At 44.7% G+C, this 15,085-nt stretch overlaps 1 long non-coding RNA gene across 1 annotated transcript in view; it reads right to left on the bottom strand.

Annotated features, from left to right (window-relative positions):
• Positions 1-8,326: 8,326 nt before the first annotated feature.
• Positions 8,327-15,085, bottom strand: part of LOC132536125 (uncharacterized) — a 33,694-nt gene continuing 26,935 nt past the window's right edge. The window contains exons 2-3 of the long non-coding RNA XR_009547796.1: positions 9,615-9,747; positions 8,327-8,485 (exon numbers count right to left, since the gene is read on the bottom strand). This is a non-coding gene — a long non-coding RNA (uncharacterized LOC132536125). The remainder of the gene's footprint in view (positions 8,486-9,614; positions 9,748-15,085) is intronic.

Raw genomic sequence — 15,085 nt, 5'->3', positions numbered from 1 at the left:
GCCAACTCACCTTAAGCTAGTGCCCACATGGTGCCTTAGGTCCTCCCACTGGGCCTCAGGATGGAGCCACTATGTCTGTGGGAGGATCACTGCACTCAGCCAGGGAAACCCTACAGAAAGCAGGCGCCCAGGCATAGAATTGCTGAGTCCATGGGAGCAGGCTTCCCAGGTTCCCTTGCTTAGAATGCAGACATCCCTTGGTACAGAGTGCAATAGGAACTTTATATTACGTGATATCTGGGGTGACATTGCACTGGGTTTGTCTTTCTTCCAGTAGAGGAGGGAGATAGATCAAAAATAACAACAAGAGGCTGGGAGGTGGGGCACCAGGCTGAGTGCACACATGACCATGTGCAAGGATCTGGGTTTAAGTCCAAGTTCCCAACATGCTTAGAGATGAAACACGCTGCAGGTGTCTATCATTCTCTATTCTCTTTTTTCCCCTCCAATATATCTTTATTCAATAACATAGACAAAAAAAAAGGAAAATGACTGACAGGACCAGTGAATTCATGGTGCCAGTAACCAGCTCCACTGAGTTACAGGATAGCAGAGAGAGAGGGAGAAAGATAAAGATAGGGAGAGGGAGAGGGAGAGAGAGAAAAGCAGCAACACAACACTGACAATTATTTCCATCATGTGATGAGGATTAAGCTTGAACCTGGATCTGGCACAGGAAAAGCAGGCGACTGTGCAGTATGAGGGCTCTTCTCCTGGGCCCATTAGTAACTTCTGATAGGATCCTGCCTGAGAACACTCCTGCTCATCCATGCCCAATACCATTGAGAGCTTTATATCTATGGCAGATTATTTGTCAGTTCTGACACTAAATGTGTCCTTCTTTAGAAAAGATTTGATTTACTATTTCTTGTGAATAAAGATAAGAGATATTGAGAGAAGAGATAGGGGGGTAGAGAGATAGACTGGAGCCTGTAGTTCTGTTTCACTGTCCATCAAGGTTCCCTGTTGCAGGTGGGGGCTAGGGACTTGAACCTGGATGCTTGTGCACTGTAATCTGTGCGCTCTACCAGATATGCCACTGCCTGTAAACTTACATTGCCCTTCTAAACTGTTCCTTTACAGAGATCTGTTAAGGAGTCAAACAAATGAAGGTAGGAACACTGATGGCTGCTGTGATTAAATAACTGCAACGCATTGTGTGGAATTGCTCTGCTCACTATACTGACACATGAGGTCAGTCTAAGAGACTTTAAATGTTTCTTTTCTTTTATTATTTACTTAACTGCTATGTCTTGTGACCCACTATTCCAGAAGATCTTTTCTTTTGATTCCTTTAAAAAGAGACAAGGTGGCTGGGTGCTAGTGCAGCAGGTTAAGTGCACATGGTGTGAAGCTCTAGGACTGGCCTAAGGATCCCGGTTCGAGCCCCTGGCCCATAAGTGGAGAAGCGGGTCTGAAGGTGTATGTCTTTCTCTGCCCTCTCTCTCTTCCTTTCCTCACTAGATTTCTCTCTGTCCTGTCTAACAACAATGATAGTAATAACAAAAACTATTATAATAACAATAAAGAACAAGAGCAACAAAAGAGGAAAATAGCCTCTAGGAGCAGTGGATTCATAGTGTAGGGCACAGAGCCCCAGCAATAGCCCTGGAGGCAGAGAAAGAGAGAGAGAGACAGAGGTTTTGAGATAAGAGATCCAGGCTCACTGCAAGCCTCCACTGATCATGGAGTCTCCCCTCTGTGCTGTTTGAGCTGATCTGATGTGCACTTAGGGTGTGAACCTGGGGCTTCCTACACAATAAAATGAACTTTGCTGTGGGAGCTCTGTGCCAGTCCTAGAGTACCCTTCTCCTTGTCAGGGCTACAAAAGAACAGCAGACACCTTGCTCTATGCTCCCATCCCACTGCTCCTCCCAGCCCATGAAGTCACCAAAGAGAGAACACAGGGGACTGAAAACCCAGAAGCCAAGTACAAAGCCAGAGCTGACACAGGGAGTAACTGTGCATAAAAACAGTGGCTAATACTTCATGCTTAGGATTGCTTTCCCTTGCCCTTCCCAAATTAGAGAAAGACAGTTTGCTGTGGTGTGGATTTGAGTTTTAAAAATGTGGTACATTTCTTTTTCTTTTTTTTCCCTAAAATGTTTTCTTAAAGACATTTAAAATTATTTATTTATTTATTTCCTTTTTCTTGCCCTTGTTGTTTTTATTGTTGTAGTAGTTATTATTGTTGATGTTGTCCTTGTTGGATAGGATAGAGAAATGGAGAGAGGAGGGGAAGACAGAGAGGGGGAGAGAAGGACAGACACCTGCAGACCTGCTTCACCACCTGTGAAGTGACTCCTTTGTAGGTGGGACGGTTCATTTCTTAATGAGAGAAAGAGAGAGAGTAGAGAAAGGAGGAGGAGGAGAAGGAAAGAAAGTTGCAGAACGTCATTCTGGATGGGTGCCCCGACCAGCAGGGCGGTGAACAGGGGCTAGGAACCTAAAAAACCTGCAATGAAAGGGACACAAGACACAAAGAATGACAGCAAGACAGGTTTCTGATCAAGCTGCAAAATTTGATTGTGTTCACAGGCATTATAAGGCTTTAGGGAAGGAGAGGGAATGCTGGAGGAGGGGGAGGGGGAGCAAACTTCAAAGCAGAATGGCAGAAACTTCTGCAACAAATGGCAGAAACCAAACTGTGTGTTGACTCACTTGATTACTGATAAATGGTTTACCTGAGGGAAAATGGCCTGCCCAGGGGGGAATTAACACTTGTCTCCAGGGATTCCATTGTCTCAAAGCTTATCATCTATTAAGCAGAGAAATGGCTCCTGGCAGATGGGCACTGAGGATGCTGCACTAAGCAGCTCACAGTCCTCTGACAGTGCTCTAGCTCGCAGTCTGGGAAATGGAGCTCATTTCTGAGGTATAGAGAGGAAAGTCTCTTTCCATTCTGATCTTCTTGAGAATTTAATTTGGACTGTAAATGCACATCACTAAGAGGGCTGGGAACTCAGTCTGAGAAACACCAAGTGCAGGCGTTCAGCACATGAACACCTGAGCCTGGACACTAGCCTCTTGCTATGTTCAAATGCTGTGGACATTTTGCCATGGAACCGGGGTTCAAGAAATACTTCTGTGTAGACTCAGAGGTGTGACCTCATTTGAAAGGAGTCTCAGAAATACAAGGGCCTTTTTTGTAAAGAAATATACTAGCAAGGGCAACCAAAAGGAATAAATAAATAAATAGACTAGCGGAATCCCATACTGAAAATAAAAAGCTGTGAGGAATAGAGAGTGTAATCTGTATTTCTTTAAACATCAAGAAAGAAAGACATGATTAGTGAAGTAAATGAATACATCGATTAACATTTTTTTCTTTTCCTGTTTTTTTTTTTTTTTTGCCTCCAGGGTTATTTATTCCTTGGGCTTAATAAGAATCCACATTTTCTGGCGGCCTATTTTTTAATTTTATTGGATAATACAGAAATTGAGAGTGGAATGAGAGGGAGAATGATGGACACAACTGCAGACCAGCTTCCACTATTGTGAAGCAACCCCCCTGAGGTGGGGAGTGGGATAAACCTTGATTCTTACATAGGTCCTTGTGCTGACTACTATGTGTGCTTAACAGGGTACAGCGCCCCCTCAACATATATGTTTTTTAAATTTTTATTATCTTTATTTATTTATTGATGGGATAAAGACAGCCAAAAATTGAGAGGGAAAGGGGTGATATGCAGGAAGACACCTGCAGCACAGCTTCACCACTCATGAAGCTTTCCCCCTGTAGGTGGGGAAGAGGGGCTTGAACCTGTGTCCTTTAGCATTGTAACATGTGCTCTCAAATGGGTGTGCCACCACCCAGCCTCTCTCTCAAAACATTTTTTCAAGACAGCACTTCTTGGTGAAAAAAAATAGAGAGAAGACTTCACCTCTCTGGCTAGCAACCATCAAGCATGGTTGCAGAGGTGCAGAGGTGCAGGTCTGAGGTTTTTTTTTTTTTTTTTTTTTCCTGAGAACATGTAGCCAAAAATGTGGAAAGGGGATGAAAAAGACACTGGGAACACGTAAATTTGGGACAGGGGTATTGATGCCTTTACATTGTACAATGCCTGTTTTCTATTTTCATTATTTTAATAAAGCATTTTACCTAAAACAAATTACACTGTGATGACAAAATGAATAGAAAGACCCAACAACTATATTGTTCCCAAGATTTACAAATTGGTATATTCTTCAGTGTATTAAAGAAAACTTTTAGGAAGTCAGGTTTGACTTTTGTGCCACAGTAAGGGCTGGTCAGGATGGATGAAATGTGTGAAGACAATTAAGCTTAATACTAAACAGCAGCTATTGAGAGAGTTTTGAACTGCTATTTTAAATCTAACCATCCTAACTTAGAATATCTTGATACTTACCCATCAATGTGTCTGGAGTCTCATTTTCCTTAGAAGTCAGACACATCTAATGCTTGCAGGAACCTTGAATTAAAAAAAAAAAAACTGGAGTTACAACCCACCTTTCACAAGATCTACTTGAAGAAAACTTGTCTTTAGCTTCCCTAAGGTTCACAAAGAATGAATCAACTAAAAATATAAATTCTTTTAGCTCCACAGACTTCACTATGGTTGGAGAGTAAACATTGCTGATTTCAGTAACTCTTTAACTGAATGCATAAGAACAATATATGTTTAAAAGACTAATGTCAACACTTGTATTTCTTCTTGCAGTGTAACTGTTTCCTTGTAAATGAGAGATATATATTCTAGCAAATTCAGCTCTTTGCAAATCAAGTTTAAATACGGATCATAGTTTAAAATATTTTCTTGCAAGGAAATATATTGTATCCACATAGCAGTCAAAGTGCTCCTTATTGTAGGGGCGAGGAGTAAATGCCTTGAAAGTGTGAGCAACTTTCAAGAGTAGAGACCATGTCTCAAATGATCTAGAATTCATGTTAACTAGGCAAAAAATTGAGGTGGTAATTACTAGGCAGAGGGTCCCAGGACAGGCAGGGAGTAGGGATGAGGACATCTCCTTGGTTGGAGAGAGGGGAGAGAGTTTAGGGAATCATTCCAGCCAGATGGGTGCTGGGTATGCCGTCTCTCTTTCTCTGTCCTTGCCTTTGCCTCTGTCTCCATATATATAAAATCAGGCATCTCATAAAAAATATTTTAAAAGATAAATATAGCTCTGAGCATGATCTAAAGAAATGCATTTCTGAAAAAACTGATCAAATTATTAATCTGAGTCTATATGAGAAATAGTCTCATTATTAGTAAGGTACACCAAAGTCATTAAAGGCAAATACTGGGGGCTGGTGGTACACAGTAGGTAAAACACATATGGCTCAAAGCACAAGGACTGGCATAAAGATCCCAGTTTGAGGCCCCAGAACCTCACCTGTTGTTGGTATGTTTCTAATTCTACTTCTAAAAACCTTTTCTGTTTCATTTGGTTTAAATACCCCCTGCTTAACACTGCATTCTATTTACATAACACTGCATTCTATTTACATAACCTCTGTTAACAAGCACCACCCTCCCTCCAGGGCATTGGTGGTTCAGTGGTAGAATTCTTGCCTGCTCCGCCCCCTCTCCTTATCATACCCTGATTATCACCAGTCACTTTTCTCTCCACCCTCTGTATGTCACATCTTGTTTACACCCTACTTGGAAAGTATATAAAGACAACATTGTTCGTTTTAGTGAGTTGTGAGTTGGTAGTTGTGTTAGTTTAGCTTAACTTGGTATAGATTGCGCTGCATCCTGCATGAATAAAGAGATACTGCATACAGCTCAACCATGAGTCCCTTGTCATCTGTTACCCGCCCGTGAAGCCAGCCCGTCGAAAACAACAACCTGAGTATGTGGGAGGTCACTTCACAAACAGTGAAGCAGGTCTGCAGGTGTCTTTCTCTCCCCCTTTCTGCTTCCTGTCCTCTTTAAGATTCTCTTGTCTTATCCAACAACAACAGCTATAACAATAACAACAACAACAACAACAAGGGCAATGAAATGTGAAAAACAGCTTCCAGGAGCAGTGGATTTGTAACAGATGACAAGGGACTCATGGTTGAGCTGTATGCAGTATCTCTTTATTCATGCAGGATGCAGCGCAATCTATACCAATGTGGCGCAAAATGCAAGGACCTGCTGAAGGATCCCAGTTCGAGCCCCCAGCTCCCTGCCTGTAGGGGAGTCGCTTCACAGGCAGTGAAGCAGATCTCCAGGTGTCTTTCCCCGTCTGTTCCCCTCCTCTGTTTCTCTCTGTCCTGTGTAACAATGACGACATCAATACTAATAACTACAACAACAATAAAAAAGGGCAACCAAAGGGAAAATATATAAAAAAAAATAAAAACAAATGGGAAAAGATACACTGAAATGCCCAGCAGCATATGGCTAGCGGGCCTCTCTAGGGGATACTGACACATATTATGAGGCCAGTCACTGCAATGAAGATGTAACTGGGGCAATGCAGGGCCATCCCGCTGTACTGTGGTGCACTGCGGCACCCAGGCTACTACAGACCCACACGGATGGGGGACACTGAACTGCACCCTGGGCCAGCATGGACGGGCACTGCAGTATCACGCGCATCTGCATGAACAGGGATTGCTGCCAGGTGGCTTCTTGCTGATACAAGGGGAGAAGTTCTGCTCATCCAACAGGGTTCCCAGGGCCTGGGAGTTCCTGGTAATGCCCTGGAATCCCAACCAGGGGACTCGCCCATCAGCAAGGACACCTGTGAACAAGACACTGAGCTCTGGGAGGAGCAGAGGAGGAGGTTCCTGTCTGCTCAGTAGAGGCTTGGAGAGAATGGAGGACAGCTAAATATGGGGCCTGGGGCAGGTCCACTTCCTACTGAGGCTCAGTAGGACAGACAGGAGGGGACAGCAAACTCCTATTTAATACATCAGGGGATTCTCCTACATCATCATGGGAATATTTGTTTATAGATGAGTTGATACACGCATCCTGGTTTTCCTACCTGAGACCCAAGACTTCTAAAATGGAACCCAAATATAGTCCCTTACAAAGGCTTTCGGCAAGAACGCTCTATTCCTTGATGGAACAGAGCCTTTGTGCAATCTTACAATAGTGACTCCAGAACACAGACAGTCAGAAAAGGAGTCTCATCCCGAGAAGGACTGTCAGGCTCAGCTGTATTGTTAATTACAGATAGACATGCCCTGGTGTAGACTCTGATTTTCTGTGACTGATGACAATAGATGGTCTATTTTATTTTTGCGGGGGCAGGGCAAATGGAGATGATTAAACAAGTTAATTTAATGCAACTTCATCCTTCATCATCTGTTAAGGCAAGATTCAAGTACAGTTTCCTCAGGTTTCAGTGAAGTAAGAATATTATTGACAACAACAACAAGAACAAAAAAGCTGAACTATATGTTAATAAAGTAAGAGTCATCTTAGTAAAAGGTATGTTATACGATTTTCATTCTTGGTGTAAGATCTTTTTTCTCAAGATAGAGACAGAAAAACAGAGGGGCGAAGAGACAGACAAATAGACAGACAGAGAGACAGAGAGAGAGAGATGGTGCCAAAGCTTTTTTCAACATGGAGGGTCTAGGCTTGAGGCTTTGTCATACAAAAGCAAGGTAGTGCTTTATCTAAGAGAGCCTTTTGCCCTTCCACTGATGCAAAAGCTTATCAAATCTTTTTTTTTTCTCTGTAGTAGGAATATTAGAAGCATAACATGGAATCATGGGGGAATATGAAGCTGTTGAATTAAAAACAAATAGTCCTGACAATCAACATCCAGTCAATATGTGAGAAGTAAGTCAGTGGAGTGAGGTCAGAGCCACATTCTAGCTGAGTCAAGGCCACTTCAGCCCAGGCTGTGCTCAGTCCATTTCACCCCCCCCAATACTCTCTGTGCATGGGAGTTCCCCACTACAAGTATGGATTGACAGGCCTGGCAGTGCATCTGCTCCCAGGGTGGCCAGGATACTGGACACAACTGGGGTGGGGAAGGCCTCTTCCCAGGCCCTAAAGGTCCTGCTCTAATGACAGAACAATGCACCTACAGAGAAGCCCATGGAGGACAGGATCTGGGCATCTGGAATAAAAGCCACCTCTAGCCTGTGGACAACATGAGACCCAGGGAGTCATTTCATCTGGGAATCAAAGTCAGCACATAGCATCCAATGCTCATGTTCAAGCTGATAATTGTAGGGCCTGTAAATTATCTCTTAAATATCCATGTCACCCCTGGCAGAAAAAGGGTTGGCCACACTGACCTAGAGCAATTCCCAAAATAAAATACCTTTCTAGAAATGACTTGGGATGAGAATTGGGTCCCTGCCTGTAACCTTCCCTGAACCCCCGCATCCCCCACATGCGAATGGTCCTGTGTCATGATCCTGCTTCAGAAAGGGAGACATCCCAGAGGAGGCACTTTGGGAAGGCTGGGGCTCACCTCTCCCCTGCTGGCTCCTTCTCTACTGCCTGGCCTTGCAGACCTGCTGCCCTGGGGTCTCTGAAGTCATCTGCTCCAGATGGAAGGGCTCCTTGAGGGTGGGAAAAGACCATGAAATGGTGAGTCCAGATACAGTACCTGAGGGGATTCTGAATGATCCTTTTACATTTACCATTTTTTTCTAGGTTACCTCAGTAAATCATAAGGGACAGGGACCTGTGAAAACACCATTTGTAAGGATGACAATTAACTGAGGGAAACTGTTATTTGTTTATGCTGAGGAACTTTTTATTTTTTCCCCCAAGGGCTGTTGCTGGGGCTTGGTGCCTGCACTATGAATCCATTGTTCCTAGAGGCCATTTTTCCCATTGTTGTAGTTGTTATAGTTGCTGTTGTTGGATAGGACATAGAGAAATCGAGAGAGGAGGGGAAGACAGAGGGGGAGAGAAAGAAAGACAGACACCTGCAGACCTGCTTCACTGCCTTTGAAGCGTGGCCCCTGCAGGTGGGGAGCCTGCAACTAGAACCTGGATCCTTAACCTGGTCCTTACACTTCTTACCATGTGCGCTTAACCTGCTGTGCTACCTCTTGGTCCCCAGGAATGATGTTTTGCAAGACTGTAGTCATCTGATGGTTCACATTCATATCTCCCTAAACTACGTGTAGAAACTCTCACCCTGAGCCATATGCTATCTCCCTTGAACACAGGGCTTTGGGCCTCTCCCCTGCTTTTAGAAAATTTCTTTGATTCTTGTAGGAATTTCCAGTTAGTAAACATCACTCCCTTTTTTTAAAAAAATATGTATCATTGGATAGAGACAGAGATAAATTGAGAGAGGAGGGGATACAGAGAAGGAGAGAGCCAGAGACATTTGCAGGCCTGCTTCACTACTCCAGAAGCTTCAACAGGGGCTTGAACCTGTGTGCTTGTGCACTGTAATGTGTGTGCTTTTTCAGGACATGGCCACCTGGCCCTCAAACTCACTTCCTTACAAGGAGTATGATGACTGACATCAGGAAGAGCCTGATCAACATTATGGAATTTAATAAGCAACATTATTTCTATATTTAGGCTGTAGAGCCACTAAGAATTCCTTTTGCTTCCTATGCCTTTACAGTTTCCCATAAACATAAATATCTGTAGTTTCCCTAGTAAACCAACTGCACAGCATGCAGGTGGTATACCCATTAGAGTACAAATGTTATCAAGAGCAAGGACCTGGGTTCCGTTCCCTGCTTCCACCTGCTCTGGAGAAGCTTCATGGGCTATGACGCGGTGCTATAGGTGTCTGACTCTCTTCCTCTCCACCCTCTCCAGACAGGAATGCCACTCTTGTTTTTGCTGCACAGACCTGCAGTGTAAGAAATTGGGAAGAAATAAGTTCAACTCCACAAAATACTGATGTCCATATTTCCTTTTTTTATCTGTGGGCCTCCTGTGCATGATTACACTGTGCCAGATGACCCGTGTTTTATTTTGTTTTTCCCTTTTAATGTTCAGAAGAGAACGAGAGAGAATAACAAAGACTAAAGCTTCATGGTTGAGCCATTGGCTTTACAGACAAGTAGATGAAAAGGTTTTAAATGTAAAAGTCACGACCACATGGAAAATCAAGATGGAGGTCTTAGGAGAAAGTAACCACGAAGCTGTTCCTGGGCCAGCCTAGAACCAGTGACTTCTTGTCTCTGCTGGTGGCTCTCCTGGATCTTTGCAAGTAGGCAGACACCCACAGGCTAAGCAGAGGCACTGAGTGCTTGATCCTGAAGCTCCTTTCAAACTTGGAGAGACAGAGAGAAGCACTCTGTCATTCTCCCCTCTGCTCTTAGCCCAACCCATGAGCTTCTGCAGCTCTGTCCTCATCTGGCAGCTCAGCAAGGGTGGGGAGAGGGGCCTGAGCACTGTGTGTGCTGACTGACCCTGGAAACACCACACCACAGGCAGGAAGGTCCTGCCCTCAGAGCTGAGGCTCCAGTGTGGCTGCACTCTTCACTTCTGGGTTTACAAATGCCATTCAGAGAATGCTGAGCGTTCCTTTCCTGTTGCTGAATTTCTGATATTTATACTTTGTTACACTTAATGTATATACTACATTACTAAACCTCATACATTAGTAGAAATGATGAACTTTTTAATTCGGGCCTTCTAAATTATTTCAGGCCTTCACAGAAAAGAACACATGATTGAAAAAAAGATTTCAATAGCTTTTTCATAAAAGAATGAAATAAATAAATTTATTTAGAGTTTCTTTCAAATATTTATTTAGGATGAGAGGAATAGATCACCAGGTAGCCTACTTCAAAGCTCCATTTGTTGATTGATGAGAGAAACAAGAGATAGAATGACACATGACACAAGCGTATGCAGTGCCACAGACCAGACCTGAGATTTATGTTGCTGAGTTGTTTCTACCCAGTGCCAGAAACCATTCTGTAGCTGTCACTTACCTCTTTACTTATCCACCAAGCATAATCCTATTTATCCCAAAGGATACAACATCATCTTTACTTTCCTAGGGGATACTTCATTGAGTATATGTCCCATAACTTTTTTTTCCCCTCCTCCAGGGTTATTGCTGGGCTCGGTGCCTGCACGATGAATCCACCGCTCCTGGAGGCCATTTTTTCCCCCTTTTGTTGCCCTTGTTGTAGCTTCATTGTGGTTATTATTATTGCCCTTGTTGACGCAATTCGTTGTTGGATAGGACAGAGAGAAATGGAGAGAGGAGGGGAAGACAGAGAAGGGGAGAGAAAGATAGACACCTGCAGACCTGCTTCACTGCCTGTGAAGCGACTCCCCTGCAGGTGGGGAGCTGGGGGCTCGAACTGGGATCCTTGCGCCGGTTCCTGTGCTTTGCGCCACATGCACTTAACCCACTGCGCCACCGCCCGACCCCCGTCCCATAACATTTTTATCCAGTCATCTGTCAAAGGGCATTTGGGTTGCTTCCAAATGGGGGCTATATAGGTCCTAAACTGGAGAAATGTGGGCTGTGGTTTTTCTAGTTGTTCAGGAAGCTTGATGGACGCCTGTCTTTTATTTACCACTAGACACACAACCACCTCAACATTATGCCTCTGCCAGGCATCATTCACAGTTTTGGATGAGACCTTGGTTTGCAAGACTATATGTTTCAGACATGTCCATGCAGCTTCCAGGGGAAGTTTCCAACACTGTCCAGGTCCCGGACCCCTAGATGCTAATGACCGTCCACCACAAGTGGCTACTAATGAATTCTTATCTGCATCTTCAGATTGGCCTACATATTTAAGTTATTTTCCTGAGGAAATGAAATAGTGTCCTATAGTAAGAACTAAAAAAAAAAAAAAAAAAAAGAAAAGAAAAGAAAAGAAAAAAGGCCCAATTCTCATGCAACCAACTTTTGAATGGGGAAGACAGAAATTCAACAGAAGAGACTACCAATCACAATGTGATTCTAGACTCCTGGAAATATTACCCAGAAAAAAACAAAGAGGGAAGTGAGGGAGTAAAGGTGAAAGATGAAACCTGACTGACACTGTGGAGAGGACAAACAAGGAAGGCTCCTTGGAAGAGCTCATTTGAAAGGAGACTTATTTGAATTTAATTTCTTTTTTTTTTCAGAGCACTGCTCAGATCTGGCTTATGGTGGTAGCAGGGTTTGAACCTGGGACCCTGAAGCTTCTGACATAAATGTCATTTGCATAGCCATTATGCTCTCTCCCTGGCTCTTGATTTATTTTAATCACTGCAGGGAATAATCCTGGCCCTGCCATCTGCACAGTGCCACTGAATGGCCCTAATGCCCAACTGTATAATATTTAAAATAATTTTTTAGAGAGAGAGAGAGCAGTTGGAGAAAGAGAGACAGAATCATCACAGCACCTGTCACCACCCATGACGAGACTGAGGCCATGTATGGTGCTGATGCTCAAATGCAGGGATTCAAACATGGGAGGCATGCACTCTAAGAGATGAGCTATCTCAAGTTACCAAAATGTAAACACACTTTGAATTCATCTAAAATGCCACTGTGAATAACTGCAGGAACAATATAAAATTGAGGGGGAAAATTACACTTCTCACTGATATTTTTAGCTAAAATTGGTGTTACGTCCTGGACCCAGACATGAACATGTTTATGTCCATAGTGTCAGTGAGACGAGCCCCACTCCTTCATTTAGACATGGTTCAAGTCAGTCACATCAGGTTCTGTTTTTAAAGGAAAAATGGAAAGACTCTAAGTTACAGAACAGCCTGACATGTGCTTCCAAAGAACATGAGCTGCTCAGAAGGGTCCCCAGAACAACAATCCACACACTGTTACTGTGGTGCCGATCTCCACATCTCGGCTTCCTCACCAGCCTGGCCACCACCACAGGCAATGCTCTGTCTTAATCTTATCTTCATATTCACTGAGCATGCTCTTACCAAACCAGATGTGTGTGGGCACTCACAGGACTAACTGACCCTACTTCTCTAAGTTGATGTCAATGTCCCTGAAGCCCCGAGGCTGTCCCTCCAAATAAATGTGAAGCACAGGGAGTTTCACCTGGAGCTATTCAGCACTGAGCTCGGCCCCCCAGAGGAAGTCCATCCTGTGACAGAACAGAATCTCTGGGGTCTAAAAACTCCTCAGATGGTGCCCACCTGCAGCCAGGCTTCATCTCTGCACACTGATGTGCTAAGAACGCTGTGCTCTGCACTAATCTCTGCTCCCTCACCTCAATAATAGTAACTCTGAGCTTCCTTCAGAAGTATGTTTAAATTCTAATATGCAGTTCATTCTGACGGAAGAGAATTTCTAACAGCTGCTGGGAAAATGCAAGTGCATCTGCGTGTATCTTGGATGCTGAATCCCAGGCCCCAGACTGTTCAGTTATTTCCCTAATGTGTTCAGTCCTGGCTATGTTGTGTCATGTTCATAGGTAAGGCCTGTAGGACTCCAACATCAGAAGCTAACTCAGTAGGAATCAAAAGGTTTGGGCTCTGTGTGTGCGTATGTGTGTGTCTTCATCCACACATCACTACCCCTGGCATGTGTGATGAGAGGGCTCAGGGCAAAAGCCATGGCTCAGGTGCTAGCTCCTCTGGTAGAGAGCACATGATACCATAGTAGAGGACCTGGGTTCAAGTCCCTGGTTCCCTCTTGAAGGGGTAAGAACTCAGGAGCAGGTGACCAGTGTTGCATGCGATCATCTTCTCTCTTTATTTTGAATAGAGAGAGAAACTGAAAGTGGAAAGAGAGATTATAGAAAGGGAGAGACACCTGCTGCTCTGCTTAACTGCTCTGTGAAGCCTCCTTTCCCCCCGGGTGAGGACCGGAGGCTTAAACCTGGGTCCTTGTACATTATCTTAGCTGAGCTCTATAGTGTGTGACACTGTTTCCCCCATCCATCTGGGTGCTCCATCGAATGAAAAATGGGAAAAGAAGAAGATAAAGAACAGCCTCTAGGAATGGTGGAGTTGGGCAGGTGTGGATTCCCAGCCCTGGAGGGACAAAATGAAGCACAGAGTAAAGGCCGTCTCACACTAAACATTTCCGTGAACTTTCAAAGGTTCAGTGTTCACCTCACTGTTGCCTTCCTTCTAGCTTTTGCTGTTTGTCTGTTTTCCTTTTGCCATCATCTTAATGGGCGCCTCCAGGTTTATGGGAGAGTTGACATAAGGGCACAATCCCAATCACTGTCTCTGTAACCTATGGAGACACCCGGTCTCCTGCCCTCAGTAAGCAGAAGCGCCTTTGAAGAAGCTTCTGGAAGCTCCAGGTGGGAAGCAGTGACGTCAAGGTCATAGGCATGTGGCTGAGGTCTCAGACCCACATCACTGAGTGCACCCCTTCTTACCATCCAGCAGGACGGGATCCCCCTGTGCACTGTGACTCCTGGTGGACTTGGGGTGTGGTCTCCAACCCGGGTCCCGGTGCCTCCTCTCAGAGCAGAAGTGCAGACCCATGTGGAACCATGAAATCAGGCAGGAGCAGGAGTGGGAGCAGGAGCAGGAGGCAGAGGCTCAGGGCATAGAGAGAGCAGGGGTGAGTCTTTCCTGGATGAGTCATGGTGTTGAGGGAGAGAAGGCACAACCCAGAAATGGGAGTGGTTACAGCTGTAGGTGGGGCCTTTGGCTTTAAAAGTGGTGAACCTTGTGGGGCTTGCTCTCTTTCTGGGGAATACCATGTGATCAAGGAGAAAGTGAGTGAGTTCATTCCTCTCCCTCTCCCTCTCTTGTACACTAACATGTTTCGTTTTCTCTACAGTTTAGTTTACTTGAATAATCATGCTCTCTTTTTAATTCATTGTTGAGATTGGCGTGAGGCACTTTCAGAATGGGGGCAGATGCCCCCCCCCACATTATCTCTTTAACAATTGTGTGGGATGGAGGGGCTGTGAGTCAGTGTTGGGATCCCCAATAAGGGCCCAGCAGTGTCACTTCACTCAGGTGACCTGGACTGTGTCCTCCTGGCCACCATCACAGGGAAGACTGAGGGGCTGCTGCAAGCAGGGGCAGGTCTTGTGTCAAAGCCCAGCAGCTCCCCCAAGAGCTCCTGTGAAGGGGAGACCCAGGTCCCCAACCAGCACTGGCCCAAGTCAAGGGCCAGGAAGACACCAAGGTCATGACCTCAGAGGTTACAGGGGCCTTTGATTTTTTTTTTTTTCTCAGCTGCTCACTCCCTGCTCAGCTCTGGCTGATTCTGGTGCTGAAACAGGATTTGG

Source organism: Erinaceus europaeus, assembly GCF_950295315.1.
Source record: "Erinaceus europaeus chromosome 6 unlocalized genomic scaffold, mEriEur2.1 SUPER_6_unloc_12, whole genome shotgun sequence".
Classification (NCBI taxonomy): Eukaryota; Metazoa; Chordata; class Mammalia; order Eulipotyphla; family Erinaceidae; genus Erinaceus; species Erinaceus europaeus.
Note: the sequence above shows the minus strand (reverse complement) of the source record. Positions and strands in the feature narration are given on the sequence as shown.